This window comes from Chlamydotis macqueenii, chromosome 5, assembly GCF_036417535.1.
Source record: "Chlamydotis macqueenii isolate bChlMac1 chromosome 5, bChlMac1.mat, whole genome shotgun sequence".
NCBI lineage: Eukaryota > Metazoa > Chordata > Aves > Otidiformes > Otididae > Chlamydotis > Chlamydotis macqueenii.
This window is the reverse complement of record NC_141560.1, coordinates 32410604-32426894: the sequence shown is the minus strand read 5'-3', so window position 1 is coordinate 32426894 and position 16291 is coordinate 32410604. Positions and strand designations below refer to the sequence as shown.

The 16291-nt window shown below is 32.1% G+C and overlaps 1 protein-coding gene across 7 annotated transcripts in view; it reads right to left on the bottom strand.

The window, feature by feature from the left end:
• NOVA1 (NOVA alternative splicing regulator 1) overlaps positions 1–16291 on the bottom strand; it is a 152586-nt gene that overhangs the window by 3247 nt on the left and 133048 nt on the right. The gene's annotated exons all lie outside the window — the stretch shown is intronic.

Sequence of the window (16291 nt, the reverse complement as noted above, 5' to 3'; positions counted from 1 at the left end):
CTGCATCTGTTTCAAATGTACAATACAAAGAATTAAAGATAAAATAACAGAAAATCGCATTTATCATTCTCCCATAGAACATACTGCTTTCAGCATAGTACATTTCAGACCAAAAGATTAAGCGAACACAGCTATTATGCTCATATGGAAAGAATGTCTTAGATTGTACCAAACTGACTGTTTTCATCTGATTCCTCTCTTTTCACACTAATGTAGCAAACCAATTTCTTAGAGAAAATATGTCTGAAATTCTTTACCTTCCCTTAAAACATCTATAGTAACAATAATTAAAAAACCCACTTGGCTAAAGCAAATATGGTATAGCATGGACATGGACAAATAAAATAGTTGGTCTTGAACAGGACATGATCTTGATTGTTCAACCTGTTACCTACATCAATATACAGAACTTCATTACATGCTACAGTGCATTATTATTATTCAGTCTATGGAAATGAAGTACAGCAGGAGAGAGTATCTAAATGACGAAGATTTGAAAAAATAAAATATGGCATTTGTACATCTTAAAAAAAAATTATCAAAATGTCTTCAAAGGGTATTTGTCTATAAATCCTACTTTTCTTCCTGTTTAAACAAGTTTCAAACTTATACAACCTCCTTAATGTCAACAAATTTATTCATTATTGAACTATTGCTATGAGTGAGGAATGACACCCAAGATAAAAATTTAATAATTATACATATTTTTCATAGCTTTGTTTTTGATATACATTTTAAAAGTGTGTCTCAAAGTTGTAATGTACCATCTGCTTCATGATATTGAATTAATATGATGTTTTATCTTACAAAAATACATTTTTAGTAGCCTCCTGATAGCCATTCATCCAGGTTTCGTGGAGCATATACGTATGGGTAACACTTTTTAATTTGTCAATCCTTTCACCAAAATGCTATCTAAAACCTCAGCAAAAAGTCAATACAAAATAAAATTAAAATTTTACTAGCAAAATCCTCAAGTTACTACCTCACTAAAAAGTCAAGCTTATTATAAAGTCAAGCTAATTATGAATAAAAACGTATGCCTTATAAATAAGCTTTTTCTAATCTTATCCATTTTAGATATTTCCAGTTATGATAGCATTAAAATAAAATCTTTGAAAATCCACCATACTATAAAGAAACATTTATATTTTCCACTTATACAATATGTACATTAAAAATTGTAACATACCATATTGTATTTTGCACTGAATTGTTTTACAGCATATATAGAATTTTTAGCTTTTTTAGAATTTCAAGTTCAGTAACACCAAAATAAAAGTTGTTCTACAGAACAAATAAAAATTATTAGGTACTGATTTATTCTAAAAGTAACATTAAAGCATAGTATTTGAAAAAAAAAATTAGTCCACTAAATAATCCTATAAAAACACAAACATATCAATATGTGTATATACATACTTGTGTATGTACACACACACTGAAGTTTTTTATATATATTTATAGACACACTTGTTTTTAAGTTAGGACTCCTCATAGCCCTTTTAAAATGCAGTTTAAACTATCTGATCATTTTGAGGTGCCCTTTTTAGTTTTCGTATCAGAAAAAGGAGGAAACCATTCTTAGATTTGATTTGTTATTTGTATTAACTAATTGCTAAATATAAGGAATGTCCAGATTTTTGTTAAATATATATATTCAAGGGTTTTTTCATTTGTTTGGTTTGGTTTGTTGTTTGTTTGGGTTTTTTTTTACTTAATATTAAAAAAATGCAAAATTGTATAAAACCAGAATCACCCAAGAAAACTCAATAAAACTACATTGCATGGCAGAGCTTTCATGATTATGGTTTTGTGCACATATGACAGAAGGCATTTTACCTGACTCCGCTGATTTAGGACATACTAACAGCTTCTTTGGTAGATTTTGACAACTCCGATTTGCCAGATCCCGCTTGGTTTCATAACCAATGTGCACAGTTCTGACCAAGTTAGGCATAAGCATTTATGCAAGTTTAAGAGAAGAACTTAAAAACATAAGAAGGTATGAAAATATGCTCCATAACTATGTATGTGACTGCAGAAGTAACCAGAATATTTAATTTTAGGGCAGCATTGGAGCACATGTAATAATCATAGCTACGCATGTAACATGAAAATTCATGTTATTGTAATATGGCAAGGATTACTCTAAAGTGTTGGTACGGTAAAATAAAATAATGGTTTAATTCACCCAAAAAACTAAGAAGGAAATGTTCTGTATGCAAGAAAGATTTTCTCAATAAGAAGCTACTGCTTTTCTCACTGGCATCACAAAAGTTCATTTGGTTCACCACTAAGAGCTCTGGCTGTTCAACAAAATTATCTTTTTAGTCAGAGGAAAGAAAGAATGATCTTCTCCATACCCAACCACTCCCAGCTTGTGCAGATTTTTTTTTTTTTACTTAGCCATACAAACAACATACAAACTATGATGCATTCTGAAAAATTGTGGATTTGCTAGATTAATATGTTATATGTTTGTCTGCTTCTGAGATAAATAATATTTTCTAAATACCTATCTTAGAAATATCAGATTATGTGTTTTAACTGACAACTCTTAAATTGCTTTAATATTGGAATATATCAGTAACATATTTTCAAATATAAACCCTTCCAGAGTGAGTATGTAACCTATTAACATATAAATTCATCTATAAAAGCTTATATATAAACTTTTTAAAAATACACATGTATTAAAAAAATCAGACAATATGCACAATCTATTTTATACTAAGACATCACAGAAAACATTATATTCCAATCAATTTTCAGTTTTATCAGAGCATTTTGCTTAAAACCTAAGTAAAGTCCTGCTCTTCATTAAATGAATGGCAACACTTGCATTATTTTAAGATGCTCAATTGTAACATTCCTGTAATTTCTGACAATTGATTGAAAATGTTACTTTAAAAATTGAGATAATGACTTTAAAAGGAAAATATTTAGGATTTTTTTTTTTATTTTGGTCATATTAATCTTGCTACCACTTTGTAATTCTCTGTTTCCTTCATTGACTTGATTTTCCTTGGTTTATAGATTGGAATATGAACACTTTAGGGTAAACGTTAGTTGCATTGTGTACTAATACAGCATCTAACATATTAGCCCACAGCCCTCTACATGCCAGTACAAACGAAATAATGCTAATATAATTTTTTTTTTTCCTTTCTGTTGAAGTCTAAAATCCATAAGGTCACTAAGTTAGAAGGTATAAAATTACAGAAAACAAATTATTCGTCTCAACTCCTGTTATACAAACAGAAATTGAAAAAGCAAATATTATTTATCTGGTTTTGTTACCTGCACCATCACTGTTTTTAAAAGTACTTAACTGCCTGTCTCTCAGGGAAATTGGACAGTGCTCTAACTTCCCTTTTACAGATAAGAAGTTCAGAAAGTGATTTGGATGCAGAAGTGAGAAACCTAACTACTACCCAAAGTAAATGCTCTGAGCTATCCAATTAGGTTTCCAGGTTTGTTTGTATGCTCCTGGTTATATTGAGATTTGTGCTGCAAAAAGGAGAGTGACTATCTAAAGCAACTATGAACATAAGCTTAAAACACATATGCAATTTATTTTTTTTTCAAATGGTGTAGGAATAAAAAAAATGGAAGGAACTCAACTTTTACTTCATAGCAAGTACATTTTATAAAAAATAAGGACTGCAATTATAACATTTGCTCTCTCACAAAGCAAATTAATTACTTCCACAGGCACCACACTGATCCTATTTGTGTTCACATAAGCAAGTTAAACATCAGGATCAGCAAATATAATACTTCTCCCCTGAAAAGCAAACTACAACAAAAATAAACAAAATAATTTCACTGTGCAACTTTTCACTAATACATTATGCCTTTAAAACTCTTAACAAAGGTGTAACAGACCAAGAAACTGTGGTGTTTAAGAAGGGCTCAAACTGGAGAGCAGTTTGTTGCTCTCAGTTCTGAATTAAGTCAGCAGAAATTTGACAAAACTATGCACTTCAGAAGAGGATGCTGAGTACTTGAGGGATCTCAGCCATTCTGTCCAGAGGACACAATTTGAATTGCTTTAACTTAGCATTAGTGGCTCATATTTACCCTTGCATGCTGCAAAATCCTAGAGTCCTAAACGCTTTATCAGCTAATTCCCTAATCTTTCTCTATTTATTGACAACCCTCTTGCATAACCCCATGGTGCATTCACCTGGCATGTCAGCATTGCCTATAAGCCCTCTGATTTACCAAACTGAAAGTCCTGTTCTGGGACCAAATAGCCCCTGAAAGTTCTGGGAGCTGAACAGCATCTACTGTGGAATGACAGATGTTTGCTGATTATGCTATGCCACTTCTCATCCCCTCCCTTATGCTCCAAGGATACATTCTGCATTAAGCAGCTATAAGTGTATATCATCACACACAAAATATCTTTATGGGAAGCAGAACCACGACCAAATCTCACTGCCACGTAGCAAGGTTCCCATCCCTCTCACTTTTCTAATACCTTATTTCCTCGCCCTCCTTCCCTCTGATGATACGTGCTCTGGTTATGTTGCCTCTTCTCATAGTCTTTGGAGGTGGGGGGTATAGCAATCACAAACTAGCACCTTATGTGTGACCCAGCTAATACATAGTATTCACCTGGCAAAAGTAGCGGGAGGATGAAATACACACTGACTGGCTAGACAGCAAGAATTGGCACTTGATGTGGCTGTTATGCCAATCAGAGTAACAACAGGTAAGGGGACCAAAAAACATGGCTTTAAGCTTCACATGGTGGCATGAAACATGTCTGCACTAAATTACACCAGAGAAGAAAGTCTCACTTATTATACAAAATAGCATCAAAACTTGGAAAAAACAAACCAATTTTATAGTAGAAGCACTTAATTGCATCATCCCCTGCTTATTCCACCTCATAGAATTGTTTCTGAAGAGACTGCATGAAGATTAATGAACCAAGGAGCTTTTTAATCTGTTATTCAGCTCTCATTTTTCCTCTTTTATTTTCACAAGTTTAATTATAACTTATGCCATGAATCTTCTGTAATAGTTGTTCTTTTTTCCTTCTATTAAAACTTCCAACTACTTGTGTCATGTTATTTCACTTTATCCTAACAGAAATATCTTTACCAAAAAAAGGTTCCATCTAATCCGACAAATTCATTCTAATCTGGTCCAAGTCTACATTTTAATCTCTCTTAGGCAAATAATTGTTATTCCCTTAAAACTATATTTAAATTACTATATTCCATTTGACCTTTTTTTTTTTCTGTCCTCACTGCTCATCAATTACTTCAAACTCTTGAAAAGTCTATCTGGGCTCTGGATTCTATATCTATGAAAATTTCATGCTATTTTAGCTGATGATGTGGCCACAGGTTTGGAGTTGCTGAGAGGGTACTCTGAAAGCCCAAGTTCCTGTAGAGAGCAGTCAGTGAAGAGTTAGAGCCATCTATTATTTCTGTGTAAGGCAGGCTAAACACACTGCTACAGTAGGCTTATATTGATGTGAGTAGTCCCATGCCATCCATCCTTAAACTGAAGTGGCAGTAAGGTGAAAATGGGGGAGAAAAATCAGGGTCAACAAAGACGTGGTAGAAGTCTACTGGAATTAAGCAGAAAGACAACTAAGTACATTACAGGCAAGACAATGCTTGCACGCACTTAGAATTTACAGCCATGCTTCGTTGTATCAGGCAACTCTTGGAAAGTCCTTGACTACATACCCAATGCAGACCACAAGTTCAAGGCAGAACAAGCTACCAAGAGGTCATGAGTGATCCTATGTGTACAGCAGGCAGAAATGCTAGGCTGGTCTGAACAGGTGTTTGTTCACGTCAGACTCAGGCTCAGCCTCTGACAGTCGGCTTACACAGCAAATTTCTACTGATTGCACATACATACCCTCAAGGAAGCTAGTGGAACATCTCAGTAATTTCAACAGTTTTGGATTAGATTCCATATATACATACGGTGAAATATGAACTTACTTTTCCAGAGATTAACAAATTCCTGATTCCTTAATCCAAGAGTATACATACTTTTTTTTTTTTTAGAGAAAATACTTAGCAGGAATATAGGCATCTTTCTAATGGTCTGACTGATATTTATTTAGAAAAATAAGCAAATATCCATAAAAAGAGAAACAGTTATTTGTAAATTTAGCTAAATTATAATGTAAATAACGTAAATAAACCTAGATCATAAATTAGTCTTAATCTTGCCTGATTATATTTAAATTTGGTAAATGCCATTCCAATTCAAATTCTCTCTTTCTATAAAAGGATATCTAGAACTGAAACACTCTGTGAACAAGTGCAATTGGGTTATAGGACGAGATTAGCTGTTACTTTGTTCCTCAACATAATGCACATTTTTCTTCTAGTCACGTTTGTGTTCCTGAGATTTTCGTCTCGTCACAAGCAGCACACATACTGGTAGTATTTCCTTCATATATTTTACCTGCAATTACTGAAAGAAGAATGTCATTTTTCTGTTTCTCTATGTTGCTTCTTTGTGGTAATTCTGCCCTCATAGCTACTATTTCTTTCAAGTTGACTCAAAGTTAAATTCAACCATTGAAAAAAATAATATTGCAAGTAAGAAGTCTTTTTCAAGTTAAAAATCAAACTAGATTACTAAAAGTATAATAAATTAAACTGACAGTGCAAACAGATATTCTAAAACATTTATTTCTATCTGCCAGTACACTGCAGTAGGAGTTTGAGCCAATTCCCAATCTACTGTTTATCATAAGTGTTTACTTTGTTCCAGTTCTCAGACCTCTTCTCAGCTGAAGCTGCATTTCTCAAGGGCATTATTTCATTTTAGTCCTAAAAACTATCATGCAATAGAAACTTAACTTCAGCTTAAATACTCGGGAATAATTTACATCTGAATTCACAAGGCTTGGAACCTTGGAACCAAGCTCGATAAAGATTTACTAGAGGAAATAATATGTAAGGGTTTTTTTTTTTTGGCATAAATTGCTGCTTTGGTTTAAATTTAGATCATTTTTCAATTAGTATTTCATATTAAACCTTGACTCTTTGGGGACCAAAAAAGTACCTCCCACTTCTTTTAGTTACTACCTAATTACGCTTCTGCCCACTTTATGAACATTAAGATTTTCTTTCCTGCTTTTAAATAAAGATGTAATTTGGAATGCAAACTTGTCACAGCAATGAATTAGCAAATCACGTTTAAACAAATAAAAAAATTATCTGTTCTTTGCCTTAGTTGCCATTCCGTCACCAGTGAGTGTGTAGGCTCTAACTCATAAACAGAAAGGCTTCTTCTCTCAAAAGCAATGGTGGTTATACAGGTTGTTAATTTTATAAGATTACCTAGTTCTAAATAAAATATTATTAAAAATTTACACACACATATGCACGCACAAAAGTCTGAGTAGTTTCACGAGTATCCCTCATGAAAACACGGTTCAAACATGTGGGAATGAAAGAAACCAAAATCTCCATGAATTCTCTATGATACATAGTTTTAATAACATAGAGAAGAAACTTAACTTTTCTAATTTTTTACTGTGTAGCATAAAAACAGCATTCCATATTTTATGCATTAATGTTTCATGAGTTTCAAATTACATTTGCAGAGAAGTGTAATGTATTTTGAGTAGCTTCACTTATACTTTTCACTTTTTTTATAATTTAGAAAAAAAGAAAAATGAGCTGGTTACATACTGAATTATACAAGAGCAAAAAATCATACATTTTCACTCAACTGCACAGTATGTAGTATACATAGAAAATCAGACATCTATATCAATTGCGCTATTGTTCAGATGAAACATCTTTTAAAAAGACAGAAAGGAGGAATCCTAACTGCTCTGGTCAGTAAAGCCTGAATGACACTTTTAGTGACAGTTGAATGTTAATACTATTCCTTAGGTAAATTCACAATAGTTCCCCCTCTCCCTGTCTAAAATTTCCCTTTTTTCTTTTTCTCATCTAATTTGTTGCATGTTGTTCTATGAATACCTGCCAGTATTCCATAGAGTCAAGGACAGGTTTCACAAAAGCATGAACATTTACAATGCTATTGAGTATAGTAATTTGGGATGCTTCTGACTGAAAGACACCATATAATTAGAATGAAATTTCATTACTGAAATTTACAAAAAGACACTTCTCAATACAAAATAATCTGAAAAAAAAAAGTAGATAATGTACATTTTTTAAAAACAAATACGCCTCACTGATGATATCAAGAAAACTCCCACTGTTTTTCATTGGACAGGATCTAACTTATAAAATCCACTCCAGATTCCAAAGTGAATCAATCTTCCTAACAGAAATTGGGACAAAGGTGGTGCAACCCTTTTTTTCATGCTTTCCCAGTCACAAAAACTATAGATGTCACTTTGGTTCCTCATGACTATTAACTTACTGTCCAAAGAAACATTGTACTGGTTGGTTTCCTGAAAAATCTTCAGACAAAAGAAGATAAGTACATAAACAACTAGGACATTTCTGCACTTCTCAAGAGAATCCTTAAAAGACTGCATCCATTAGCTTTACATGTATTCCCCAGTAGCAGATCAGCCATAAACTTGTTCTGAATGAACAAGTTCTGGGGGAACTTATACTTGATGACAGCAATTACTGAATAAATTCTGTGTCTGAAACATAGAGGAGATCAGAAAGATGTTAATAGCGAATCTTGGATGATCTATAAGCACAGACACTTAGGAACCCCTTTTCCATTGACTTCAAGAAGACTGAGGCTTCCAATTTTTTTTTTTTTATGGCTGTGGACCTGCAAGTCCAAAAGAAGTCTAAGAGTGTTCTTAAATGTGCCTTTCACTGGAGTAGAAATTTTCAAGATTAACATGTAATGTGAACATTACAGAATCTCACAGCTACTCAACTGTGCCCAATTTTCAATAGGAACTTTGATAAATGTGGCAAAAATATGCAGTGATGTGCTTCTAAAACAAATCAATGCTGAAAATGATACGATGTAGCTATGTCACTTAATTAAATTCGGAGGAAAGGACAGCCAACAGATATGTGCAGAAGTACTTGCTGTTACTGTGTCAATGACATTTTTCATTGAAGCTGACTAGAACTTGAAAGCATGGATAAGCTTTAAACAGGATTAGAAAAACATTGAGATATTCATCCTCTGACATTGCTGGTCAGACTACAGCATTATTATAACAACATACTAAACTTCACCCAAATTAATTTAGGATTTAAATCCAAATTTGAAATCAAAATTACATTTCAGCATTCCAGGTAAGAATGCTCAAAATCAATTTCTGAAAATTACATTTAAAAATCAATATGTCTATATATAGGACTAACAGGACAAAAGGACACTAAGACTTCTAATTTGTTTTCAGATTATCTTTGCCACAATTGATTTCTACAAGATATGAAGCACATTTATTAAGCATTCATTTGACAATTCAGAAGAAAATTTAAGTTCTCAACTCTATATCATTTGCAGGAAGCCTCTCTTTTCTAAACTGTGGAAATAAGGTGATCTAGCAGAAACATTCCAGTTCTATGGTACAGAAAAGAGGTATTTGTAAGCATAATTTTAAAAAGTCACTTTCCCTCTTGCTCAAGGCTCCTTGAGATCTTTTTGTGGGAGGTCAAAAGAGAAAGAGTTTGATGATCAGCAACAGGAACTTGATGGTTACTTATATCAACAGGTTTGTGATTTCCAAAGGAAGAGGGTAAAGTGTTCAGGAGGTATGATAGCTATTAGTCCCTTTCTTAAAATACACTGTCAATTTCCATATTTTAATTATTTCTACACTCACAAATATCCACCAATTTTTACTATCATGCCTATCATATTGTGATTGTTTGAAAACTTAAGTTATAAGTGAGAGGCTGTGGGACTGAAAAAATGTCAGAGATTGAAAGAAGGAAGTAAAACAAAGTGCAACTAGCTTTTACTTAGAATTTGAAACATCTTATTATTCTGACCTGAGAAATGGGGCAGATTCCAAGAATATAAAAGACAGTACAGAAAAAAAATACAGTAAAAATCAGAAGGGTATGCAAATTAACATAAAAATATCAGATTTCTATTTCAAAAGAACTATGGCAGTATAAATCACCTTTCAACAATTATTAACAGTTATCACATAGAAATACACCAATTTTTCAGTCATTTTCTGTGTTAGATATGGTGATAAATTCCGCTAAACACATTTTGGTTTTGACTGATGACTGATAATAAACATTTAGAATTTAATCAGTTCATCACAGCTACTAAAAAATATTAGAATCATGTACCAGTTGTTTCTTCTGATTGTTGCTTGGACTCTGTAACTACAGGGATAAAATAGAGATTTAGCAGTAGGTATAAGTATATATATATAAAAGCATATAGTCATTCATCAGTTGTTTCTCTAATAACCATTAAAACACTTTCCTTTTTTTTTTTGTTTTTAACATTGAAAAGTCCCATCTATTCAACTTTTACCTGATCACAATTATTTCTTTGAGAGACAGGACACTTGTAGGAATTTACTAAGTAAGGCCGTTTTGATAGTAACTGCTTAAATGTTGTGAAATGGAATATACAGTAAGAAGACAGTCTCTGTAATAAAAAAAAAAAATACAGCCCAAGATGGGACAAATGGAGAAGAAAGAGGAAGATAATTAGTGGAAAATACATTAGAGAAACAAGTGAATATACTCCAGCTGCAATACACCACACCACTTCCGGAAAAGCACATGGCAAAGGTAAAAGTTCGGACAGTCAATGCTGTCAAAATACCTAACAAGAGTTTGGTATCACTAATCTCATCAGTATTTTACTGGACACCACATTAGATTTACTTGTTGTTTAGAAAAATGAGGGGTTTATACTATTTTTGGTGCCTAAAACTTCTATTATTTATCAAGTGTTTCAATTTCTGCCCTACAAAATAGAAAACCTATATAATTACACTTGTACATTCTTCAGCATTTATCTAATTTCACTTTTCTCTTATGGTACTCAGGTAACATCAGTATTTTTTTAACTGTTACATACAGAAGATATTAGTATCTCTAGGTAGGTAGAAATGTAGACACAGGCAACTCTCATGAAACAGTCCACACTTCTATTGATGAGCACTGGTTGGTGGAAGGACTCGATCTCTCAGTACATGAAGTAGCTCACTGGCATGGAAAACTATTATTGGTATAGTGTTTGACATCTAGAACTGGATTTTCAGTTAAGCATGACTTTTTTTTTTCAAAAGAACTGAACTTATGGACAAAAGGAGACAGTTAGTAATGTAAAAATGTACTTTCCTTTCCAAGACTTCTCAGTATTCTAGAAATATTATTTTCTATGAAACAGGAAATTAATGATCATTTAAAGAAACGCATACTTAAAGTTAGACTCCTAGATGCTTATTTAGGCATCTTAATTAAAAAAAAAATATGCTTGCATGTTCAGCAAATCAAATAGCCAAATAATTTACTTAGAGGATTTAAAAAATCCTAAATTCAAGCACTCATTTAAGAAATTCCTAGTGACGACATTCTTTGCCAAATCTGAATTACTACTGCTGCATAGCCGATTCTTTTTTCTTGAATGTATCCTTAATCTTGTAGCAAAGAATTTGTGAATCACTGACCAGGGATACAATTACTCTGTGTAAAAAACTTACTCCTTCTCAAAGTCCATTACGTAAATTATTCTAACATGAAAAAGAAGAGTGGAACATACCTTGTTAGGTCTAGGCACTAAACTGTAATGACAAAATGTTTTCCTAAAAGCAACACAAATACAATTTTTCTCATGAGTTCTTTACTTCCTTTAGTAAACATCAGTTTTCCTTAAGTTATAAACACATAATAATATGGTAGAGCCAAACAATTTCTAAAAGGAGGAAGTTTTTAAACACTCACAACATCTATCTAGGCATATAATTAAACAAACAATCAAACAAACAAAAAAGAAGAAAACAAGAAAAACAAAGTCCTTCTTACCATTCCCACCGACATAACTTTCTATGCAAAAGCTTAGAGAAATGTAAATACATGAAGTAAATCCCAAATCACCTATCACTACTCTATGTACTTTATATATACACACACAGTTCTGTACTATACATATACACTTCTATACGTGACTCCATAACACTTGATTACTTTTAAGGAGAAACAGTCCTATTGCATTTAGTATCTAGCCAACAGCTCCAGCTCAGTTAGAGAGTACAGAAGCTACTTATTCAGCAGTGCCTCTAAATTGTTTGTTCACAATTCAGCTGATTCTAAAAATAATAAGGAAAAAACAAAAGCAAATGAGTCCATATGGAAGACATGCAGATATTGCTACTCTATACAGACACAATGAAGGGAGTTATCCCTTCCCCCGACACCCATCAAATTTTAGTATCTCACAGCTGCAATCATGTCAGACATGAGTGTGCTATGCACAAAAGCAAATGAAGGGTCTCCACATGTCAAGATCATGGAATAAAAACAACACTATTACAGAATTATTTCAAGAGATTCTCCAGTCCTTCTTTGAAACCAAATTTCTGCTCTTAGCAATATTAATTTAAATAATATATCTTTTAACTGAGAGATATCTTTTATATTCAGTCTATATTTAGTTACACATATATAGATAAGAAAAGACAGAATAGGGCATTTTTAATGGTGTATCTTAACCTAATCTGGAACCAGTTTTGCCCATGCTCTTTACTTGCAAATCACAAAGTTGTAAGGGAAAATTAAACATAAAGTATATAATATCATCAACCAATACGCATAAAGCAAACATGATGGAATGATAAATTACTTGCTACATTTATTATTGCAATGAACGTAGCCAACAGCAACCAATAAAGATGACAGAAGATGAATGTACTGTATATAAATGAACATCTTTGAGTTTTCATGGCCATAAAATAAAATAATAATAAACAATAATATTCCCTACTACATTATTAGTAATTAAAATCCTGGGGTAATTATTCTCTTCTCCATTCTTCTCAGCAAAAGAAGGGGAGATAATCCCGTGATAATCCCATTAATGTCTCAGCTCAGTGAAAATAAAAGCATATTTATTCATGTTCTGACCTACAGATTATTCTGTAGAGCTTCACAGTGTTTCCACAATAAGAACGGTGAAAAACAGCAAGAAATTTGGCTTACACAAAATGCATCTTGTCTGGATAGTGGATAGATACCATTAATCTAAGTAGATATCCAGAAAGGCTATGGCTACTTTGCACCCCTGGTTTTGCAAAGGATGACCAGCAGCAGAGGCTTGATCCTTTCTGTACTGACAGTTGCTTAAGTACTAAAAAATAATTTTGTATAGCAAGAACTACTCAATTAAATTGCCAGGAAGGCTCTCTCATAGATGCCATTTGAGAATTGCTTTCAAATAAGAGACAAAGTAAAGGACAGTTAAAGATAAAACATTTAAATAACTGTATCTCTCTAGGTCATAAAAAATAGTAATTAGCAGAAACTTTTGTTAGGAAAAGGACGTAGTTTCACTAACAGGTGGATGTCTTCAAACTCAATAAGCAAACAGGACTCCATAGCCCTCTAATGCTAATAGAGACCTCTGACAAGCCAGTTCAAAACCTTCCTCGCAGAGCCTGACATTACATCTCTGACAAGGATCAGAGAACAGAACAAGGTAATATCAAGCTGCTGGTCTCAGGAAATATATCAGTAACTACAACTAAGTTAAATGGCTAGCTTAGAACTTAATGCTCACCCAAGCCAACTTATGTGTGTATGTTTAATTTATATGTATATCTACCTTCTGGTTTACCCTTTTGTAAACTTGTAGTTATACATTTTTAACCAAGACAGCCACAAGGGCTATCCGTACCTACTGCTGGAAGAGAAGAGTACACTGGAATACATGGAGGTAATGACAGAAATTAGCAATTATTTGAATAAACAAAAGCAAAAAGATTGATAGGTGCTAACACAGGCTTATAAAAAAAAAAAAGCTATAATTAGCAAGAGATAACTGAATGTACAATTGCATCCTCCTTGTTAAATGTGAAGATTCTCGACTTAGATTACACTAAATTCAACTCAGTGGAGAAAACTGTATACATTCATTATTAAACTACATACTTGCAAACCATATTGTCTCCATATCTGTACTCTGGGTTATACTTCTCATACAATGGGAATCTGTGGAGTCAAATTTCATTAAGGAAAACTACCTATAAATAAATAACAATAAAATTAGCAACTTTTAAGATTTCGTTAAGTATTACAAAAGCTAGGCACAGGCAATACTTGAATATAAATAACTTGCACATTAATAATTTTGGCTAGATAATCAGCTGATACAAATGCTCACATGGAAAAAAAAAGAGTCTTTATGCAAACTAAGGCTGTGGGGCACAAATGTTATGTATGGCTGTATGTACACATATACATGACATGTTTTTATACCTATATTAGATATGTGTAATTCTGTGTGTTCATTAACTTGGAAAAATACCTTTCCAAGAATAAATCTGGAGTCAGCTTTCTCATAAATTGAATTTAAATCACTCTTTTTAAAGATACACTGAAAAATAATTCGCATCTAACTCTTGCCCTGATTCCAGTTCTTACGCACACTGTCTCTATATATATTCTTCAGCTTCCATAGAATGCAATTTAATTTGATTTTGAGAGAAAAGATACTGACAAATACCAAAATAAAAATGAAAAATTAAAGAGCTCTCTCAAAATGAGATAAAGATGAGGAAATAAACAGATTTACTAACCAGTTTTGATTTCATAATACATTTGTCCTTCTTTCTATTTAACAAATGTTCACTGTGAACCTTGTTACAGTAAAGATTCCTTTTAGACAGAACTCAATAAATGCATTATAACTTATTATAATCTCAGAAAGTCTACATAAAACTGCACACAGTTTTTATTAATATTAGTATGTATATTATTTTTAATATTAGTATGCAGTATTATTGCTAATGATGAGTTTTATTTTACTATTTCAACAGTAAAAATAAGTTATATTTCAAATAAATATATTATTTTATTAATTTTGAAATGACAAAATGTTCTGGGTCATGCTAAAAAGCACTAATTTTGCTGAGTCCTCTGACATTCAATTGACAAGTTTATACTCTTTTTTTCATACTTATTGATTTATTTTTCTTACTATGAAAGTAAAATTCAGACAGGTCAAAAAGAAAGGCTTTCTGTATTAGTAGTGTAAATAGTAGGACAATTAGTATTGTAATAAAAATTTTGTGTTTCACAAGCCATGTATTAAGTTAACTTCTTGTCATTCCTGTATTATATTTAAGTAATTCCATTTTGGTTTGAATAACTACTACTGTATAATACATAGGCTATGGAATATAATTACATTTATTTATGTGCTGTAATAATAACATTTGTAGCTAAGGCATTTTACAGCTCATGTTTTGTAATTGGACTCCTTAATAAAAATAAACCTACCAGAAAGGTACCTTTATACTAAAAAATATTTTTAAAATAAAACATAGATTAATTATTTGCCTTAGTAATTTCTAAATTAAATTCTTAAATTCAGATTTCAAAACCTAGTTTTCATCCCATCAAAGTTGTAATCTCCTCCTTTTATTATCCTCATTCACCTGTGTTCCTCTTAATGTAAGGTAGGCATAACTTACAATTTAGTTATAAATTGCATGCAGTAAAGACAGCCCTCAGTGTATACGTACATATTGTGTACAGCCAATCAGTCTTTACTGTAAATGTTAAAGTGTAGCATTAATTATCTAATTACTTTTGACATAATTAAAGCAGGAATTTATATAAATCAGCCTCTTAAATGCTCAAATATACATGAAATATAAAACTGTGAAATGTCTTTAACAAAAAAAAAAATCTGTTATTTCCTTCTGTCTCTAAAACTGAATGTGATAATACTGGTTCTAGACAATATTCACACGTTATTTTACTAAACATCTTAAGTATATTATAATCTATAAATATTCTGTAAAGATCTGCTTATCTTTTGATTTTATTTCTTTTTTTTTTTCTGCATCATTTAATTATACACATGCACCGGTTTCCAGAAGATCTAGAGTAATCATATTTTGCTTCAGTACTCTTTACTAAAGAATGTCATTAATGTCATAGTGTAATCTATTTCATAAACCATTTTTTTCCCATAAAGGAGTAACACTTAAAAAGAGCCTCCATGGAGGCTGCACTTCAGTATCTCACGGATAGGGGGCAGCTGTTAATTTATTATCACAATTATTACAATTACTATTAAGAGAATGCAATTACTATTAAAATAATAAAGTGAATAAAAATATTCTTACTGCATTTATGTTTTG